The sequence below is a fragment of the Papio anubis genome, chromosome 10 (genome assembly GCF_008728515.1).
Source record: "Papio anubis isolate 15944 chromosome 10, Panubis1.0, whole genome shotgun sequence".
Classification (NCBI taxonomy): Eukaryota; Metazoa; Chordata; class Mammalia; order Primates; family Cercopithecidae; genus Papio; species Papio anubis.
Window position 1 is genome coordinate 77,475,150 of NC_044985.1, and position 21,447 is coordinate 77,496,596.

The 21,447-nt window shown below is 34.4% G+C and overlaps 1 long non-coding RNA gene across 1 annotated transcript; it reads left to right on the plus strand.

Annotated features, from left to right (window-relative positions):
* Positions 1-887: 887 nt before the first annotated feature.
* LOC103876405 lies at positions 888-20,842 on the plus strand. The gene is made up of 3 exons (XR_002516212.2): positions 888-3,078; positions 13,782-13,939; positions 14,746-20,842. It is a non-coding gene; the product is annotated as an uncharacterized LOC103876405 (long non-coding RNA).
* Positions 20,843-21,447: the final 605 nt, after the last annotated feature.

Below are 21,447 nucleotides of genomic sequence, written 5' to 3' on the forward strand. Positions count from 1 at the left end.
AAGAAAATAAGACAACAACAAAAACTATAAAGCTTAATAGTTGAGGAAATGTCCTATGAAATAGCACAAACAAAACCCACAAGTTAAAGGAAATAAAATTAGAAGTCTAAGCCAGAAGATATACCTGAATAATATTCCTTGCAAAATCAAAACCAGAAACTGAGTGCTATAAACTATAAAATAATTCAAGAAAATTTCCCAGAATTAAAACTCAGAATATACAGATTTAAATGAGTCACTGAATACAAAATGTAGAATTCCTTGAATATCTTAATGACCGGAGCATATGGGGAAATTTAGACAATTCATGCCAAGTTTTCAATCAGAGTAGTAATGATTTTACAGAAAGGTGAGAAAAAATAAGTAGTTTTATTTCCAGTGAAAATAATCTACATAAATCACCTATAAATAGCATTTAGAAAGTCCTAAAAATATAACTATCTGACATTAATCTTTTAAATGACAATTCAATAGAGTCAGGAATTTGATAGGATGGAAAATATGATTGTTTTGAAAGGATGATAGAATACAGTGGTACTGACTGGGAGCGTTGGCTCACACCTGTAATTCCAGCATTTAGGGAGGCCAAGGTGGGTGGATCACATAAGGTCAGGAGATTGGACAACATGGTAAAACCCCATCTCTACTAAAGCCTGGACAACATGGTGAAACCCCATCTCTACTAAAAATATAAAATTAGCCGGGTGTGGTGGCACATGCCTCTGATCTCAGCTACTTGGGAGGCTCAGATAGGAGAATCACTTGAACCTGGGAGATGGAGGTTGTGGTGAGCCAAGATTGAGTCATTGTACTCCAGCCTGGGCAACAAGAGCAAAACTCCATCTCAGATAGTAATAATAATAATAATAATAATAATAATAATAATACAGTGGTACATTTTCATATCCTAGTGTTAATTTCATAGCTAAAGCTAAATACTGAAAATCAAGAGGTAGTGATATAAATACAAGCATATGACTGTTTAAAACAAAGGTAAGTACTTAGGAGAAGCTAGGGAGTTCAAAGTTGCTGCCCCGGGAATGAGGAAACATGTGAAAAATCAGAAGACCTGCTGGAATTATGTGAAACTTTAAATTTTCTCCACATATATTTTTAATGAAGATAAAATTGAACATGCAACAGCATGAATAAATGAGTACACTGTACTAATTTGAATAAGCCAGTCACAGAAGGACAATACTGCATAATTCTCCTAATATCAGGTACCTGAAATAATCAGTCTTATTTGGTTGGTGCAAAAGTCATTGCGGTTTTTGTAGTTAAAAGTAATGGCAAAAACTGCAATTACATTAGCACCAACTTAATGAAAACAAAACAACAACAAAGAAGGGTGGCTGTCTGGGGCTGCTGCAGGGAAAGGAGAAGTTGCTAATCAATGGGTATAAAATTCTATTTTGCATAATGAAAAATTTCAGAGATTTGCTGTACAACATTGCACTTACAGAGAACAGTACCATATCACACATTTACATTTCTATTAAAAGGGTCGATCTCATGTTAAGCATTCTCGCCACAATAAAATAACATACAATAACCACTCCATAGTTATAACATATATTTGAGACTTACCAACATATAGCTTATGATCAAAGTCTGCGGTTGATTTCCAGTGAAATAACGGATTTGAATGTCTCACAGAAAAAATTATCAGATGATTATACTATCAGCATTAATATTATCACTATCATCAGCCTCTATCCAAAGCATGGGTCAATATTCTTAAATCAATATAGTATAAGATAAAACTAGGGCTGGGTGCAGTGGATCACATCTAGCCTGGGCAACATAGCTAAAATTTTGGTCTAAAATTTTCTCTCTTCAAAAAATTTAAATAATTAGCTGTGTGTTGTGGCATACGCCAGTACTCCCAACTGCTCTATAGGCTAAGGCGGGAGGATTGCCTGAGCCCAGAAGTCTCAGGCTGCAGTAACTATTACATATCACTGAACTCTAGCCTGGATTACAGAGTGAGAACCTGTTTCTAAAATAAAGAAAAGGATAAAACCGTATGGGAAAAATACTGGACACAATTGCGGAGCATATAACTAAAGGTAGGGGGTTAGAATAAAGAAATGAAGGTTGAGAATATAAAGGAGGTATTGCAAGTAGAGGCCGAATTACTTATATAGAAGCTAGGGAGAATATGCTCTACTTATGAAATTTTAAAAAATACAGTATGGCTACATTGCTAGACTCTACCTTCCTCTCTTCTGTTACTTTTTTCATTTCCTCATTTTAGATTTTATAGTCTAGCCATAAAATGCAGAAATGAAAGAAGTAACAGAGGAGAGAAAGACAGCCAAATCTTGCAGAACTCTAAGCCACCTTTAAAAATGTGGACATTACCATCAGACTTTGGGAAACCATTGAACCAAGGTATAAAAGAACAGTGACTTTCTTACATAGCCGTTATGAACATCTGGATGTGGTGTGAATAATAGATTAGAAGAAAGTAGTTGAGACAAATTAGAAGATTTTCTCAAAATTCCTAGTGAGAAATGACTAGTCTTAGCTAGCATAGTGGTAGACAGTGGAGACAGTAATCACTTAATGGAAGAGGTACATAGTATTTTATAGTACATAGTATTTAATAGTACATAGTATTTTATTTGACATGACTGGGCTTCAGAGGTGGAGGAAAGAGGGAGGAGGATGGTTTCAGGGTTGCTGACATAGACACTCAGGTGGATTGTGATGTTATTCACAGAAGGGGAAACACTAAAGAAAAGGAGCATATTGGGGCTGTGGGAGAGAGGAGGTGAAAATTAGGAATGTGATTTAATTGTATTAAGTTTGCAATGCTTCCAGGTAATAAAAGCAGAAATTGAAGCTGTTGAAGTTAACCACTCCATAATTTTAACATATATTTGAAACTTACCAACATATAGCTTATGATCAAAGCCTGTGGTTGATTTCCAGGGAGGATTTTATGGAAGAAGAAAAGAAGAGAAACTTGGACTGAATGCTGTGAAGTAAAGTGTCATAGATATTCTGAAAAGGAGTCTAAAAGAGTTCAGTGGAAACAAGGCGTGAATAATTTCACAGAGGCCAAAGGAAGTGAGTGATCCAAAAAGCGAGATGTTTTTACTTGGTATTTTGAAAGCAATCTTTTTCACTTTCTACTGTTCATCCAATTGATTATACGTTTTCTGATTTTCTGTTCTACTCTTCCTGTGTGATATGACTGAAAGGAAAATAATTTATGTTCTAGTCACCTCTCTGCCCTTAGTGCCTAAAGCAATGCACAGTGACAGAAAGATGGAATTAATAAACTAACTGAAGGTTGCCGGGAGCAATGACTCATGCCTGTAATCCCAGCACTTTGGGAGGCCGAGGCGGGTGGATCACGATGTCAGGAGTTCAAGCCTGGCTGAGATGGTGAAACCCTGTCTCTACTGAAAAGACAAAAATTAGCCTGGCGCAGGGGCAGGTGCCTATAATCCCAGCTACTCAGGAGGCTGAGGCAGGAGAATAGCTTGAACCCAGGAGAAGGAGGTTGCCGTGAACCGAGATCTCACCACTGCACTCCAGCCTGGGTGACAGAGCGAAACTCTGTCTCAAAATAAATAAATAAAATAAAATAAAATAAAATAAAATAAAATAAGTGAAGGTTAATCCTATTTTTAACATACTGGGTCTCCACAAATTTGTTAGAAAAACCTATAATATGCACAATTGGTTTAATTGTTCAATACTATTAATATTATTCATTAAATGTATTTAATATAATTAACTAAGGCTAATGTGGACTCAAGTACTAAGTGCCTTTTGGTTAAAGCATTCTTCAAAATCTCATTCTTAAAAATGTCCTATAGTTCTGCATCAATTCACCAGAGTAATCAGCACTTTTACCTGTTTTCAAAGTACGTTTCTATGATAAAATGGAAAAAGATACATAAAGTATATTTATAAAATATTTAACTTTCAGTTTCGATAAAGGAATCACTACATAAAACTCAAAAGTCCTCAGCTTCCCTGTCCTTTGCAACCATTAATCTATTTTCTATTCCTATAATTTTGTCATGTTAAGAATGTTATAAAAGTGGAATAATATTATCTGTGATTTTTTTAGATTGACTTTTTTACTCAACATAATAGCCTTGAGATCCATCCAAATTTTTATGTGTCAGTATCTCATTACTTTTTATTGCTGAGTAGCATTCCATGGTATAAATGCACCACAGTTTAACCATTAATTAACAAAATTAATTTAACCATTAATTTTGGAAACCAAAATTAAGAGAAATTTTGGTTTCCAGTTTTAGTCTATAATATGTAAAGTTTCTATGAGCAATAAAACAATTGTGTAAAGGTCTCTGTGTGGACAAGGGTCATACTTCTCTGGCCTAAAGGCCTAAGAGTGCGATTACTGGGCCATTATGCAAGTGCATGCTTAATTTACTACGGATTTCCTGGATCCATTCATTTTGATACATTTTCTTTGAGCATTTGAAACACATGCTACTTTATTTACTTTATTCTGTCCCCAAATGTCTCCCATAAAAATTTCACTGTTACTTAAATTGTTTTTTCCCCTACATGAAAGCTATAATTTCTCTCACTAATTTCAGGATTTTTTTTTGTCATTAGTTTCCAGAAGTTTGTCTCTGATGTCTTTTGATTTGGGTTTATAGTCCTACTTTGCTTACCAATGGAGGCGTATTCTGAGAAATGTGTCATTTGGTGATTTCATCATTGTATCAATTCATGGAGTGCACTAACACAAGCCTGGATGGTACAGCCTACCACATATCTGGACTACATGGTATAGTCCATTGCTCCTCAGCTACAAACTTGTACAACATGTTATTGTACTAAATGCTGTAGGCAACTGTAACACAATGGTTTAAGTATTTGTGTATGTAAACATAGAAAAGGTAGAGTAAAAATTGATTTTTTAATTTTATGAGGTCATGGTTGCATACGTGGTTCACTGTTGACCAAAGCATCTTTACGCATGACTGTATTTGAGATTATTCGGCTTGGAATTCATTCAGCTTCTTGAGTCTGTGCTTTTATGTTTCTCTGTCAAATCTCCAAAAAGAGTCGTAAGTAATTACCTTTTACTTGATAGTAAACTCCATGAACTATGTTGACACATAGATAGAGTGTTTTTTTTTCTAGTAACACAGTGATTGAGTTTCTTCTCATTTTTCTAATTTTTCTCTGTTGTGTATATAATCTTATTATATCTTCACATTTGTTAATTTTTGCCTTTGCTCTTTACATTTGTGTTGAGCCCATCCACTGAAGATTTTCTTCTTTTTCTTCTTTCAGTAATTATATTTTTCACTTCTAAAATTTCTATTTGGCTCCTTTTAACATATTTTTTCTCTGCTGATACTCTCTGCTTCTTTGATGTGATTTATCTTCTTTCCCTTTGTTGCAAGCACATTTGTAATTGCTCACTGAAGCATTTTTATAATGGCTGCTTTAAAATCATTGTCAGATAATTCTAATATATGTGTCACCTTAGTGTTGGGAGTTATTGATTGTCTTCCCCATTCAAGGTGAGGTCTTTTTCTTGATATAGCTAGTGATTTTAGAGTGTAACCTGAATTTTTGTGTGAATTATTTTATGATGCTCTAGATATTATTTCTATCTTGTGTTTTAAAATATCTTTCATAACACTACTCTACTTTTAGAAGGAGGTTGTTCTTTCCTTTTTCTCAGGTGAGAGTACAAGTCCAGGTTTTCCATTTGGCCTCCATTGATCCAGGTTCTGCACTTGGCCTCTAATTGACCTCCATTAACCTAGAGGGGCTTCTTCTTAATGCTGGGTGGCATTGGTAATTCACATTTGCCCTGTTAGGCTTCCACTGATATTATTCTTGCTGTGAGTGAGAAGTGCTCCTTTTTCCTGCTTCCATGTGGCCTCCAGTGACACCATATAGGGGTGAGTGAATAGTGTTGAAGATACTGAATCTCCACTAGCCAATCTGACACCATCCCACTAACGAGTAGAAGGTGCATTTTGTTATCATTGGTGAAGATGGGAATGCCATGTACCCACCTGGTCTCCAATGACATAAAGTGAAGGAGGTCTTTGTACAGAGTAACAAAATAGGATGAAAATTCTACTACAAATTTGGCATTCATTGACATTACAGAAATGGCCTCTTAGAAGCCTTGAGAGTAGAAGGCTCCAGGATTTTCACTCATCATTTGCCAGGAAGGGTGGAAGTGTGAAGAGCCACAGCTTTATCTGTGGTATTTGGATGGAAAGAAATAATAATTATTGGAAAGTTTTCTGACTTGCTAGGCAGGCCCATTCCTGGTCCTTGGGCTGAAGAGAGTAAAGTTTTCTTAGAGCCTTGTTTTTGTGTGCTCATTGGTATTTTCAGATGGCCGGCTTCTCCAATCTTTACTTCAGTTGGGATATATAGGGCAAAAAGAAAACTCAGAAACTTTACCACTGAGTTGTTCTTTAGGTCCCAAGGTCTCCAAATATTTGCATTCTTTTCTACAGCTTTCAAAGTCTTATTAAATTTGTTTTACATATAACGCACATAGTTTTAGCTGTATTTAGTAAAAGGAACAGAGAAATATACATCAGTTCTATCTTTCCAGAAGTAGAAGTCTCATAAAGCTTTTGAATATAGCATTTTTTAGATTTTTTTATTATACTTTAAGTTCTATGGTACATGCGCAGCTTGTGCAGGTTTGTTACATATTTATACATGTGTCATGTTGGTTTGCTGCACTCATTAACTCATCATTTACAGTAGCTATATCTCCGAATGCTATCCCTCCCCAATTCCCCCACCCCATGTGTGTGATGTTCCCCTTCTTGTGTCCAAGTGTTCTCATTGTTCAGTTCCCACCTATGAGTGAGAACATGCAGTGTTTGATTACCTGTCCTTGCGATAGTTTGCTCAGAATGATGGTTTCTAGCTTCATCCATGTCCCTACAAAGGACATGTACTCAACCTTTTGTATGGCTGCATTGTATTCCATGGTGTATATGTGCCACATTTTCTTAATCCAGTCTATCATTGATGGACATTTGGGTTGGTTCCAAGTCTTTGCTATTGTGAATAGTGCCACAATAAGCATACATGTGCATGTGTCTTTATAGTAGCATGATTTATAATCCTTTGGGTATATATCCAGTAATGGGACAGCTGGGTCAAATGGTATTTCTAGTTCTAGATCCTTGAGGAATTGCCACATTGTCTTCCACAATGGTTGAACTAGTTTACAGTCCCACCAACAGGGTAAAAGGTGTTGAGGATGGTGACGTTTTGGTATGGATGTCCTTTCTGTTTGTTAGTTTTCTTTCTAACAGTCAGGACTCTCAGCTGCAGGTCTGTTGAAGTTTGCTGGAGGTGCACACAAGATCCTGTTTGCCTGGGTATCACCAGCGGAGGCTGCAGAACAGCAAATATTACAGAAAGGCAAGTGTTTCTGTCAGATTGTTCCTCTGGAAGCTTTGTCTCAGAGTGGCACCCGGCTGCATGAGATGTCATTCGGCCCCTACAGGGAGGTGCCTCCCAGTTAGGCTACTCGGGGGTCAGGGACCCACTTGAGGAGGCACTCTGTCCATTTTCAGATCTCAAACTTCGTGCTGGGAGGACCACTACTCTCTTCAAAGCTGTCAGACAAGGACATTTAAGTCTGCAGAAGTTTCTGCTGCCTTTTGTTCAGCTATGCCCTGCGAGCCAGGTACAGAATATAATCTCCTGGTGTGTCATTTGCTAAGACCTTTGGAAAAGCGCAGTGTTAGGGTGGGAGTGACCCAATTTTCCAGATGCAGTCTGTCATGGCTTCCCTTGACTAGGAAAGGGAATTCCCCGACCCCTTGTACTTCCCGGGTGAGGCAATGCCTCACCCTGCTTCAGCTCATACTCCATGGGTTGTACCCACTGTCCTGCACCCACTATCCAACAAGCCCCAGTGAAATGAACCCAGCAGCTCAGTTGGAAATGCAGAAATCACCCATCTTCTGCATCACTCACACTGGGAGCTATAGACTTGAGCTGTTCCTATTCAGCCATGTTGGCAGCAACTTTGCATTTTTTTTTTTTATTTAAAGAACAAATGCCCAGTAATACATAATCTTAAAAATTGAACCTTTAAATCAGAGGGAGGACCTCAGTAAGTATCAGCATTATACACTTATAAACCTTAAAATGCTATCATGGAAAGCATGGATATATCTGTCTTCATTTTAACAGAAAATTGCACTTAATTCAAGATCATTCATCTAATATAAGTGAAAAAGATTACTTTTTAAAAATATTCACAGTATTTCCCACTTGTCGAAAAGGTTAGTTTAATCCAAAAGGCATTTTTTAAATTAATAAGTAGTGTTCTGTTCACATTTGTTTTTAATCAATAGTAAAGGCTTTGAGTCTAAGAAACTATTCAAATGTATGTTGAATTTAAGCATTTTTAATTGGATCATTCACAACACATTTTCTAAAAATATAACCCAAAAATATACTAATTTATCATAAACATGGAAGCCTTAATCTTCTTGGCATATTGTAAAAGGCAGTCATCTCATGAGACACTGTTGTTTTTTCATCTCAATGTTTTTTCTAGTGATGAAGCAAAACTGTGAATTTTTATCTGGCACTGAACTAACAGTGTGAGTCACAGGAGAGGAAAAATTTTAGGTGTTTATGACAAGAAGAGACATGGAATGAATTTGGTGACAGAAAATGTTGCAAGAACCACTCATTAATAATGATTTTTAAAATTTATTTTTCAATCTTTTTTATCTGATACTTATTCTCACATTTGAGGTCCTTACCAAAGGATACAAACATACAAGCATCAATATAGCTGTGTAATATTAAAAATCTTTATTTTCTAATCAACTACATGATCAGGTGAAGAAAATTCATTTATCTAGCTAAGTCATCCCTAATTGCTTGAGATTATTCATACTAGATAATCAGGGGTAACTTAGTGAGTGCATAAACTATGTGTTTACAATTTCATTTCATGGTTGATGATAAAAATATAAATGAATCAATACTACATATTGAGGACTTATTTTCTGTCTGTAATATTCAAAGAAATTTACAAATATTTTACTTTTCTGAACAATTGTATGGTCTATAACAATCCCATATTACGGATAGAGAAACTGAGATAACAGTAATTGCCTCACCTCTTATCTGGCAAAGAATAATCATTTTAATAGGTGATATAGCCAGAAACTGAACCAAAATAGTCTGACTCAATATCCCAAGTCTTAACCTCTCTTCTCTAAAGCCTCTTTAAGAACAATGTATGGACAACTTTAGTATAGGCTCTAATAATTAAACTTTAAAAATATAAATAAAATAAACTTTTATGCAATATCTAGAGAGTGGGTGACATAGGAAAATGAATGACTTGACTATTTCTTCATCTTGACAAATTATTACAGTATGGGTGATGGCACTCTGTCCTATAATTATTAAAAATTTATTTCACCTCATATTCCTACTGGCTTTCTTTGTTTTGAAGTGTTTGTATTGTAAAGTATGAAAGCTGAAGCAGCTTTAATGATTCAGACCACAGAGAGTAATGTTTTTATTTTAGTCTTTAAAAGGTCACTAAAGCTGAACAGCACTAAATTACATTACTAAAATCACAGTGTCTGTCAACACAACATACTTTCACAGCTGGTTTTCTCAATTGGAGTTAGATTTGCATTTTGGAAATCATATTAAGGTAACGTTAGGGGGTAAATTCGGCTTCTTATTTTGATTGAAAATTTTGGAACACAGGAGTAGTGTTTTTTTTAAGTATACTGTTAAAAAATTCCTGTTATAATTATTATAATCTTCAAAATATTTATTGATTAAAAGCAATATGACAAGTTTCAGGTAGTAAAATCATATTTATATTTTTTATGATTTATAATAAAAATAGTAAATAACAAATAACTTTAAACTTTGATAACAAGTAAACCACAAAAAAAAAATAAAACTATTTGATTCTTTCATGTTCTTTTCTGTAGAGGGAGAAAATATCTTCTGTGTTTCCTTCATTTGCTGATAATCTTTTGCTTAATTCTATACAGAGAGAGTGGCATCCCCATCGTATAACAAATTACAGACAGCCTTATAATTACACAGTGAAAGCTACTGGCATTGGAGAAAACTAATTTGTTGCCAATAGAATGTCATGAAGACTTTACAGTTTTCTTTATTGGAACAACATATTGGCTTTTTTTTTTGCTATTTCAAGTTTAAATACTTTCAATCCAATTCCACACTTTCAAAAAATTCTGTTTGATTAGAGTTAAATGAGGAGTCCAGGAAATCTAAGAACTTATCTAGAACAACACGATGTTGCTCTGCTCCAGGTCACAAACAGAAATCTAACGGAAGGATCCCATAAACAAGTGAATGGAATTTGAAGTGATGTTACTTACATGATATAACATAAAGAGTGTCAGATACTCTAAATGTTTTATTAAGTGCCCGATCTTAGAGTCAACATTTCCACCATTAGACTTGCTACTTGTGGTTAAAACATCTTTAAAAAAAAGGAAAGATCACTATAAGAATGTTAATATCACTAATATCACTGAGGTCAGGTGCGTCTTAATGGTATGATGGAAAGAACATCCTGAAGTGATGCTAATGAACAGAAACTCAGCCTGGGTGGCATTAGGCTCTGAGTGATGCACAGGAACACAATATACGGTAGGGTTAAAGGTGAATTAGCTGGACATTTATTCACTTTTTTGTAGTTGGCCTGAGATTGTTTTATAGAACAAGACATCTTTCTTACACACTGACTTATTGTTTTGATAATCATAACCAATTGCCATATTTCTCAAGAGATAAGTATTAATTTTTAATTGGCCAACAAAGTCATGTATTTATATGTCATTTTTAAAAATGCAGCTCTTTGACTGGCTAGGCCATTGAGGAATGTAGAATGATTCTTTGATGAGTAACCTATTTCAGTTTCAAAAATTTATACATTGGGTTTTAAAATTGGTAAGTTACATCTCCCCACAGATGTTTACCTGCCAATATTATGATGGTAGATAATTTAGAAATAATGTCTAATCCTGTTGTTTTAGGGATTGGGGTGGGGGTACTCAAACCTCTTTATTTTATGATAAATTTAAGTTGACCTATCATGACTATATCGTTCTTGAAACTCTTCTATTAGTATAACTGGCTAATAATGACATTGACATTAAGATTTGAAATGATTAAGTGCATCAATGCATTAATAATTACTATGTCAGGGACACAGTAAATGCTTAATAAATGTCAGTTGTTGTTTTTAGACTCTTCAACATGTAAAGAATTAAAGTTAAAAGTTTATCAAATCATGATAAAAAGTATGAAAATAAAAACATTAGAACTATATTCAAAATCAAAGCTTAATATGAAGCATGAGGTATGAAAACCCTCATAAAGATTATATACTCATTTAAATATTACATTCATTTATTACTAAACAAATATTTGTGGAAAATTTACTTTGGGAAAGGAACAATTTTTTAAAAATCTTCATGCCTGTGGAAAAATAAGTTTTTTTCCCCTAACACAAATAACAAATTAATTAAACTGCTTTTATACAAGCATATTTCTTGCTTATTTATAGCTAATTAATATAACTAAATTCTTTGAGTTGTAAACTACTAGAGAAAACCAGTGATGGAAATACTTATTTTGAAGATGAGAATAAGTACTGAAAATTTATATTCCAGCAACAGTTAATAAAATAAATAAATAAATAAAATAAGATAAATCTTAAAAATTTATATTTTACTGGAAAGTAACATCAGATAGAGAGTAAAACTCCTTTAAAAATGTTTGCACTTACATAAAGTTCTGGCATTGATATTTAACTAAGACTCTGCGTAATAGCTTCTTCACCATCAATGAAAGATAAGAACTTATAGTAATGCATTCATCATGTTTAATTTGATTTCTCTCTCATGGTTATGCAACAAGGGCTATATTAAATATGTAAATATGTAACTTTAAGTCTTTATTTGCTATGAATATTGCATAATGAATGAAATTGACAAAGAGATTAAGTCCATCCGTGCTCAAAATTCTTGAAATAATTATTTTGGTGAGAGAATAATGTCTATACAACAACTTTATATAATTAAACAGCAAATAATTTTGTTTTAAGTGTATTCTTCAACCTCCCAAAATTACAGCCAATAATTAAAAGGAGTTGAAAATTTGAAGTTTATTGGACCTTTCTGTTGTCCCATGAGAATACTACTAGCTATGTTTGAAAGTAAGAAAAGTCAAACCATAACACACACACATAAACACACACACACGAATAGCATTTAGGAAAGTGTTGTGAGAATTAAGATACATAATAAAATAAATGTTTTGTGAGACAGAACAGTAAGTAAAGAGGTAGCAAAAAGCTTCATATTCTAAATATCTGCCTCTACATGCTAACTATTTGAGCACATACACTTAGTTGTATCCTAAGTAACAAAAACAGACAAGAGAAAGAATCAACAAAGAAGCAAGTTATTAAAAGCTATAGAATTTTCTAACTGTGAACATATAGGCTGATTTGATAAAGAAAAAAATGCACCTCTGTTTTTCACTGTAGCTTCCCTTATCTCTTGCCAGAACATTCACTAATGCCTAGCATTTTCTCTACATGTTTGTGAATGCATACTTGTGTGTCCACGTTAGTACGCAGCCCACAATACAATGTTGGCCTGATACATGACTCCAAATCTCAGCAAATCCTGGGACATTCTGAGCTCTTAGTTAAGCTAAAAAGATAACTAACATCACTTTTTGACACACACAGTTGTTAGCATTTAACACATCTTTTTTCTAAGTACGTGGAAGCAAGAAGGATCATGGCTTGTCTTTTTTAATGTTTAGAGCTGCAAATCGTAAGTATAAGGAACATTTGAGGAAAGAAAATGCTCCTGAGGCTTTTTTACATTGTCAAAAAAATGTGTTTATATCTCTGTTTCTAGTCAAGAAAGCTATCAGATATTTCTTTCTGTACTCTAACAAATAGCTCAGCAGCAGTTTAAAAATGCAATGCATTTGCAAGTGGTGAAGCGGTGATTAACGTGTACCCCTTTCCAGGAGGATTAAACAAAATCTCAGAAATGTAGTAGATTCTGTAATATTTGGATATTTCAACATTCCTCAGAATAAAAGGAGATTTTAAACTAAAGTAATGGAAGTTAACCAGAGTTAAAAAAAAAGAAAAGAAAAGAAAAAGAAAGCAAATCCTTAAACATTTACTTGAATTAAGGTCAGACAAAAATAAATAGAATTTTCTTCAAAAACGTTTTATGAAAGCATTTTTTTAAATTTGACATTAAAATACATGTGATTCCATTGTGCAATGTGTTCCAAAGGCTAATTATAATAACACATGAGATTTTGCCAAATATAAATATTTAAAATAATTGTTTAAAATAATAATTGTTCAGTTTACATTTTAATTAATTAATTTTATGCTTTTGAGCCTATAACATTTTAGTTAATTTATTGAAAATACTGATCTATGACTACTGCCATATGTTAGTACATACATAACAGATCCTTACATTGTAAATAACAACTATATTTACATTATATGTGATTTCTCAGAATTACTCCAGTCAAAGTGTATACATTTCATGAGAAGTGACATAACTGTAACTATATGCATAGTACTTTATGTGAAAATATAGGTTTGCGATGGGTAAAATATAAAACTGCAGAGCTGATCCAGAGCCAGACAAAAATAGTTAATATTTTTGCAGAGACTTATTTTTAATGTCCCAATTGTGGATTTGTTCCTTCAGAAAAATCTGGTACAGAATGAAGCCCTCTTCATATCAGAAAGGTGTGTGCCTGTGTCTGTGTTTCCAGCAGTATCCAGTAGAAGAACTAAAGATTCAGGGAAGGAATCAGAGGCAGAGAAACTTCATGGACACAAAGTAGAAACTGCCGAATTATGCGAGTAAGGGAGAAAGCCATTTCTGGTTAATCAGTAAGGAGAAGCAATAACAGTAATTTTCAGAATGTATTTGAGGAAGCAATTTTCATTAGCAATGCATTAGATAAATACATTTCAATAAAGTAGGCTTCAATCAATGGAGGATTTTCTGTGGTCACTAATAAGAACACTGACAAAAGAAATAAATAACCTGGTGCACATAGGCGGTGAACCGGAGTCTGGCCCTCATAGAAGAGGCTCATCAGAAACTAACATTAGAAACAAATACAATGAGTACATATATATATATACACACACACACACACACACACACACATAAAATGAGTATATATATACACACACAAATAAAATGAGTATATATATATGTACTCTCATATAATAAATAAAATGAAAAATATATATATATATATTCATGTAATAATTTATTCAAAAAAATTCAATACAGAGAGGTTTTGGAAATTGTTGCCCAATACTTGTGTGTGGGTTTTTTTTTTTTTAAAGGTTTATAATACTCCATTATGTTACATACTCCAGTACATACCCAAGCTCCAGAATCTGGCTGGCAGATGGCCTAATTCCAACGTGTACCACCAGTAACCAAGTGTCCCTCTCACAGGAAACTCATTTATACTGGAAGATATCTCTGTGGCTCTTGTCTGACAGAGATCCAATATATTCCTACCAAGACAGCCATTCTCTAGGAGAGCTCTGACCAGGAGTAAAGATACATTTGGGTGTTATCCAGGTGACTGGCAGAGGAGACAGAAAGAAAAAAAAATGAAATAACAGAAGCAATTTTTAACTTACAGATCCCAGAGAGAAGGCAGCATTCCCCACAAGGCCAACAGGAAGAGGGCAGCCATCCTGGATATGCATGCTCAACCACCAGGTGGGGAGTGAGAGAGAGAACTTGTGTGGTAAAACCTTTACAGGGGTCCAAGGTGATATACAAGGAGGCTTCCCATGGTGAGTTCTAATTGGTGAGTCTAGAACAAGCAGGTAGGAGTTCTATGAAAGTGCTCTGGGGCTGAGGCATCTGCGCAGTCCTTGATGGGTACAGGGATCAGTAGAGTGAGTGACGCCATTTGCATCTAGCTGACCCAAAGCGAGATGTCACCAGGAGGTGACTATATAAGGTAGGTATCAGAATCAACCACACTGAGGAAGTGGAAGGAGGCAGAGAACTGAGAACTGTGTCAAGACCAACTAAGCTCTGCTTCTGGCATGAGCTTAAAATAGAGCTTATTTCCTTAAAATGGAAAATAGGCTTCCATTTTAAGCCTATATTCAAAATGGAAGCCAAGGCAACATGAAACTACAGATGCTTCTTGATTTACAATGGAATTATGTCCTGGTAAGCCCATCATAACTTGAAAACATTCTAAGTCAAAGATGCACTCATTACACCTAAGCTTCAACATTCACTGTACAGTTTCTACTCAAGGTGTATCACTTTTGCACCACCATACATTTGCAAAAATTGTTAATCACACCATTGTATGCCAGGGACCATATGCATAAGAATTTACTACAGGCTTTTATCAGGCTTTGTTATAATATCCACACATCATCTTTTTTCACCAGTAATATTTCAGTATCAAATTATCTGAGAGCTGATTGATCCCTTAGAGCTGTTTACACCGAAGTCTAGAACTGTTTCTTATTAACTCTTATTACTATGATGCCATCGACTGAGTAGACTAGTGTGATGCTGTGTGTGATGAGCAGCTGATTCAGGTCTCCTTAAATTATGTCATGACAGAAGAGAGAAGAAGTTATGTTATGGGATGAAAGTGTACAAGTATGTTGCTGTCCATTGCAAGTTATTGTGAAGTATTTCTTCTCTGTATTCTGATAAGCATATAAAATAATACATTTGTCAACATCACTGACTGTGTATTATCTACTCGAGGCCCTGTTAATCTGTTATACAAAAGATATCAAATCTCAGATGTCAGATGTAATTGGACCTACAATATAGTTGATTTTGCAGTAGTTATCTATTATCTCCCATGATCCAGCTGAGTTTTACAGACCAAACTGTTGAATTACATAAAAACATGATGAGGACCACCACCCTTTAAGAATTTTTTAAATTAACATTTTAATTGAAATATAACAAACATGTATTGTAGAAAAGTGTGCAGTTATAAGCATATATTTGAATAAATTATCATCAAACATAGCCGTGCACTTCTCTCCTCCCCAAAGGTACCACTATTCTGAATTCCTTTTTTATATATTTATTTTTTTAAATTATACTTTATGTTCTAGGGTACACGTGCACAATGTGAAAGTTTGTTACATACGGATATATAATGGTGGCACTACTTTTTACCATTTTATCAAGGAGGCAATATTGTATTTGATTTGCTATTTTAACTTCAGAGAGGCTGTTTCAGAGGCTTCTATTTCCTGTTTCCACTACTTTAGTTCTAACCCTGGTGACCTGAGTCAGTATCTAAGGAATTGGCCACAGATTCATTTTGATGAAGGACTAGGGAAATTCTCAAATGGACCAAGAATCTCCTTTGGTCAATTTTTTTTCTGAGACCAAAAACTGGTTCAGTCTGGAAACAGAGTAAGTAATCCAAATGTTTTTCCTGGAGGAAATTTCCCTAAGTTTCCTGATCAGCCATCCCTGACTTCATTTTATCGACTGAGTGGTACTACTCTTTTTTTTAGCTGATCATATATTTTGTTCCTATGGGCCATGGGTTCTTATTCATCTTCACAACTCTGTCTCAAGCTTCACTCTTTGTCACTCTGATCTTGCCTCTCATTACAACGATTGTATCTACTTTGACTGTAATGTGTAAATGCCACTATCTGCCTTCTATTATTTCACAATTTTCTCATTCACACTGCTATGAGTGATTCCACTAATAGAACAGCATCTCACACATTCAGCCCTGGAATACTAGAGCAAAGCCTCCACTGAACTTGTGAGTGTTCCTTTCTCACCAGTACATTCTTTGGGATCACTTGTAAAACATAAAACGGGTAGGATTCTGCTTTATGTAGTATATTTACTCTAGAATGTCCAATTCTTTGAGCTTTTTAATCTTCCCTTCCCCTGTCTTTTATTACATTTCTATTCTATCATATGTGCTTTATTTAGTATGTCTTCACTTTTTCCACGCTTCTTCCTAGAATCATGTTCAGACAATTTATTGGGGTCTTTGACAGGACAGTCAATTATTTATTGATGCCAAAATAATTCTCCCAAATTGAGATTGTTTCCCTTAACCAATTCTTACTTCTATATCTCCCTGATCCATCTTCCTCACAATCTACTCCTGCGTATATTTTGCTGACCCATGCTAGCATACATTGTCTAGCTCTGCAGGTGCTTTAGGCTGTGGTGCCTTTTCTCTTCTCAGGCTCTGTATGTCTTTCCAGTTTATTTGCTGAATAAATGAATAAATACTTTTCACTAGTCTGGTTTTGGGCAAAACTTATTCTTTCTAGCTAGAATAAAATACATATCAAAAATTCTCAGTGCAACCTTTGCAATGTGTATGTGTCTGTGTATGTGGTGTATGTGTGTATATGTGTGTGTGTGTGTATCTCCTTTCCTTAATGTTCTGGAATTTTGTATACAAGCTTACATTTGAAATGTCCATACTCCTCAACAAAAGTTCTAGGTACTTATCTTGATCTGACAATCAGACATGTTTGCTCATTCCACTTCCGTTTATAAATGAATGTATTACTTGCTAAAATTAAAGATATTGGAGATATCACAAACACACCTACATGTTTTCTCCTTGCAAAGTAGACAATGTGGTAACACAATGGCCATACTTCTCCATGGCAACAATTGCTAAAGCAAAGTTTTAACCTTTTCCTTTGCAACATTACCAGTCAATCTACTGCATTCATTTATTTCACTTGCCTTGCCTCTATTTTGTTTGTGGCTGTGGTTTCATCATGAAATTCATTTTTATAATATTTCTTTCTTTATATTTGCTATGTCATGAATCCCAGTCACTTTTATTTATCTAAAAGCATTTCTCTCCTTATGTTTTTTTTTTTGCAGTTTGTTTAGAAACTTTCTAAATCAATTTTGTCTTATAATTAAAATGTTCAAAAAATGAATATATATGCTCTTGTATTATCTGTTAACTGCTTTCCAGTATTTAATTCTTCATGTGAAAAATTTATTATTTTTTCCATTACTAGTGTATTTAAAATACAAACTTTTTCAGGGGTGACAGGGAAGTGGGAACATGGGCAGCAAAGTCTTAGAATCACCTTCTGTTTAAATTTGATTTAAAACTGTTAATAATATACATAATTCTGCAAGAAAAATTAATTCATCTAAGATCAGGTAATAGTGGCAATTCTCAACAGTAGGAGAATAATTTTTATTATAGAATAAGTATGATTTTAAACTATTTTTAAAATAATGTTTAAATATACATCATTGCACATATTTCAAAGAACTGATCCTATTTATTGGGCTTTGATCCATACTGGCCCCCAAAATAATATTTACAACTTTTCCAAATTTGAAAGCAACAGTTAAAAATATATTTTATAAATAAATAAAATATCAAAAAGGATAATAACCTCATAATTGGTAACATAGCTATCACGCCCAGCTTAGTTAAAGAATTTAATATAATTGAAGATATATGGAAATGAATGCTAGTTGGTTTGTTCAAATAAGGAAAACAACTGTTTTGGGAATTTCCAAGAAACCCTAGGTTCAGTAATTTGCTAGAATGATCCACAGGACTCAGTATATTGTTGTACTCATGATGATGATTTATTACAGAGAAAGGATATGGAGCCAAATAAACAAAGGAAACGTGGGCAAAGTCAGAAGAAAACCAGGAGCAAGCCTCCAAGTGTCCTCTCCCCATGGAGTCACACAAAATGTGCTTAATTTCATCAAGAATGGAATTGAGGCAGTTCAAGGAGGCTTATTACTCAGTGCCCAAGGATTTTACTGGGGCTGGTCATGTAAATGCAGTCTGCATAGCACTTACCCAAATTCGAGACTCCCAAGAAGGAAAACAAGTGTTCAGCATAAACCAAATTGTTTGCACAAACAGTTTAGGCACAGTGAGACCTTCTTATCAGTTAGGAAATGGTGGGAAACCTACCAAAATCCAACTTCCCAGGCACCAAAGGCAACCTTGCAAGCATGACATTTTAAGAACAGCAGTCTCAAGCCTGCCACATAAATTATTTTATGCACAATAATCTTTTAGAACTGGCTTCTATAATCATTTAAATTGCTGCTTAAAATGTGGAGCTATCTGTGACAACAATTTGAGATTCATTTTCTTAAAAACCTTTACTATACATAAAACATTGATTGTAAGTCACCCATCGGAGAAGCAAGAATGTAAAGAGCATGTTTGTACAGCATTTAAATAATTGTTTAATGTTGATTGCTTGGTATTTAACCTAAGGTTTCAAGAAATTAAATATTTCTTCTTTCTTGCAGCTTTCTTTTAAATTGCTAAACATGAACATTCTCCCTGTGGCATGAATAACGTATTTCTAATCTCATATGTTACAGAAGTCTTTTTAGAGAAAAAATGAGCACATGAAGGATCTCTTATATCTGATAGCACTTAACAGTGCAGGTGTAGGCAATAGACTAGTACATCTCTCATTGTGAGATAGCCTCTCCATTTTCTTACACAGTTGAAAACCTGTTTTTCATCATTCATGTGCATATCTCTGAAGCAAAGGAGTCATTTCTCCTTTTCTGTGGAGATGAATATACTATTACCACCACACGCAGCAGTAATAGCAACTTAGCTGTTTTAATCATTACACGGAAATCAATACCACTGCTCCTCAGGCTGTGGCTATGCTCCTGACAGATTGTACATAAGAGATTTATTAAAAAGACGGTAACGATCAAGAGAATCAAAGAGAATGAAATTATTGCTTCTATTTGGGGAAGTCAGCATCATTGTGGAGCTATCATTAGGATTACTATTATTATTATTTTATTAGGTCACCTATTTTGGCAGATATATTGCATGGCATGTGGATGTGAGTGTAGGTATAGTAAATCTCATTGGGATTCTTAAATTTTTATTGCTCCTTCTGAAGAGCCATTTTAATTGTTCTTTCCTGTATGTTTCCCATATATTTTAATGTAAACATTAAAAATAAATCATTGACAGGTAATATAATTTAAGAGTATTTTATTTATTTTTTATAACTACATATATACTTATAATTTAGTACGTTGGCTTCTACTTGGTGAGTATATTTTTATTTAGTACGTTGGCTTCTACTTGGTGAGTATATTTTTATATCAAATGAGAATGTAGTCCATTCAAATGTGATAATGTAATTATCCAGGAAAGAGCAATTAAAATAGAATCACAGTGTTTGAAATGATCAAGCTTATGCTAAACTAATGCACAGTCTGAAAAGGTTCACATCAGTTGAAGGCTTTTAGGACATAAAGAGAACAATAAATTGTGAAATCTGTTAAAATAATTTGTTTGGAAGAAAAACTAAAATAAAATAATGAAACTTACTCTTTGAAAGTGCTGTCTTTTGTGTGACATGAAAACCATACGTAATAAGAATATTTTACATTACCTTTATTCATATAAGAAAGTGGCAGATGAATTTAAATTTAAGAAAATATTCCATTTAGCAGACATTCAATCAAGTGGAAATCAAACTCTTGCATAATCAAATAGAGATTATGCCTGATGAGTAACTAACAAATATTTACTACATTACCAAAAAATGTTAAATAGGTCTTAATGTGGCCTTTTTTCTTATTTGGTGATTTAATTTGTGAAGGTTTTCATAGTCCAATTTCTTCCCCCCAAAAAATAGTTAAGGTAAAGTAATTAAACTATATTAAAGCCTTTTTTGTCACTGTTATAACATCTCTTACATTTTTATCCGTCTGTCATTTTCTTTTTTTTTTTTTTTTTTTTTAGTCTTGCTCTGGCGTTTTGGCTGGAGTACAGTGGCTGGATCTCAGCTCACTGCAAGCTCCGCCTCCCGGGTTCACGCCATTCTCCTGCCTCAGCCTCCCGAGTAGCTGGGACTACAGGCGCCCGTCACCTCGCCCGGCTAGTTTTTTGTATTTTTTTTAGTAGAGACGGGGTTTCACCGTGTTAGCCAGGATGGTCTTGATCTCCTGACCTCGTGATCCGCCCATCTCGGCCTCCCAAAGTGCTGGGATTACAGGCTTGAGCCACCGCGCCCGGCCTGCGTCTGTCATTTTCAATAGGGCTTTTAAGTCAATTATCTCATTTGATCATCACCACTGGAAGGAACTCCAGGAAGACATTGTTATGCATACTTTCGAGCAAAAAAACCAAAAAACCAAAAAACCAAAAAAACAAAAAACTGAAGAGTTGATAGTCCAGAAGAAGTTTTGATAAGCTAAAAATCACATTTACTATTATAAGGCAAGAGGCAGTAGCAAGAATAGAGGTCAAGTTTTTAGCCCTATAGATAAGAGTTATTTCCTTGAATCATCAGTTTTAAGTGGTGTTGATTTGATCATG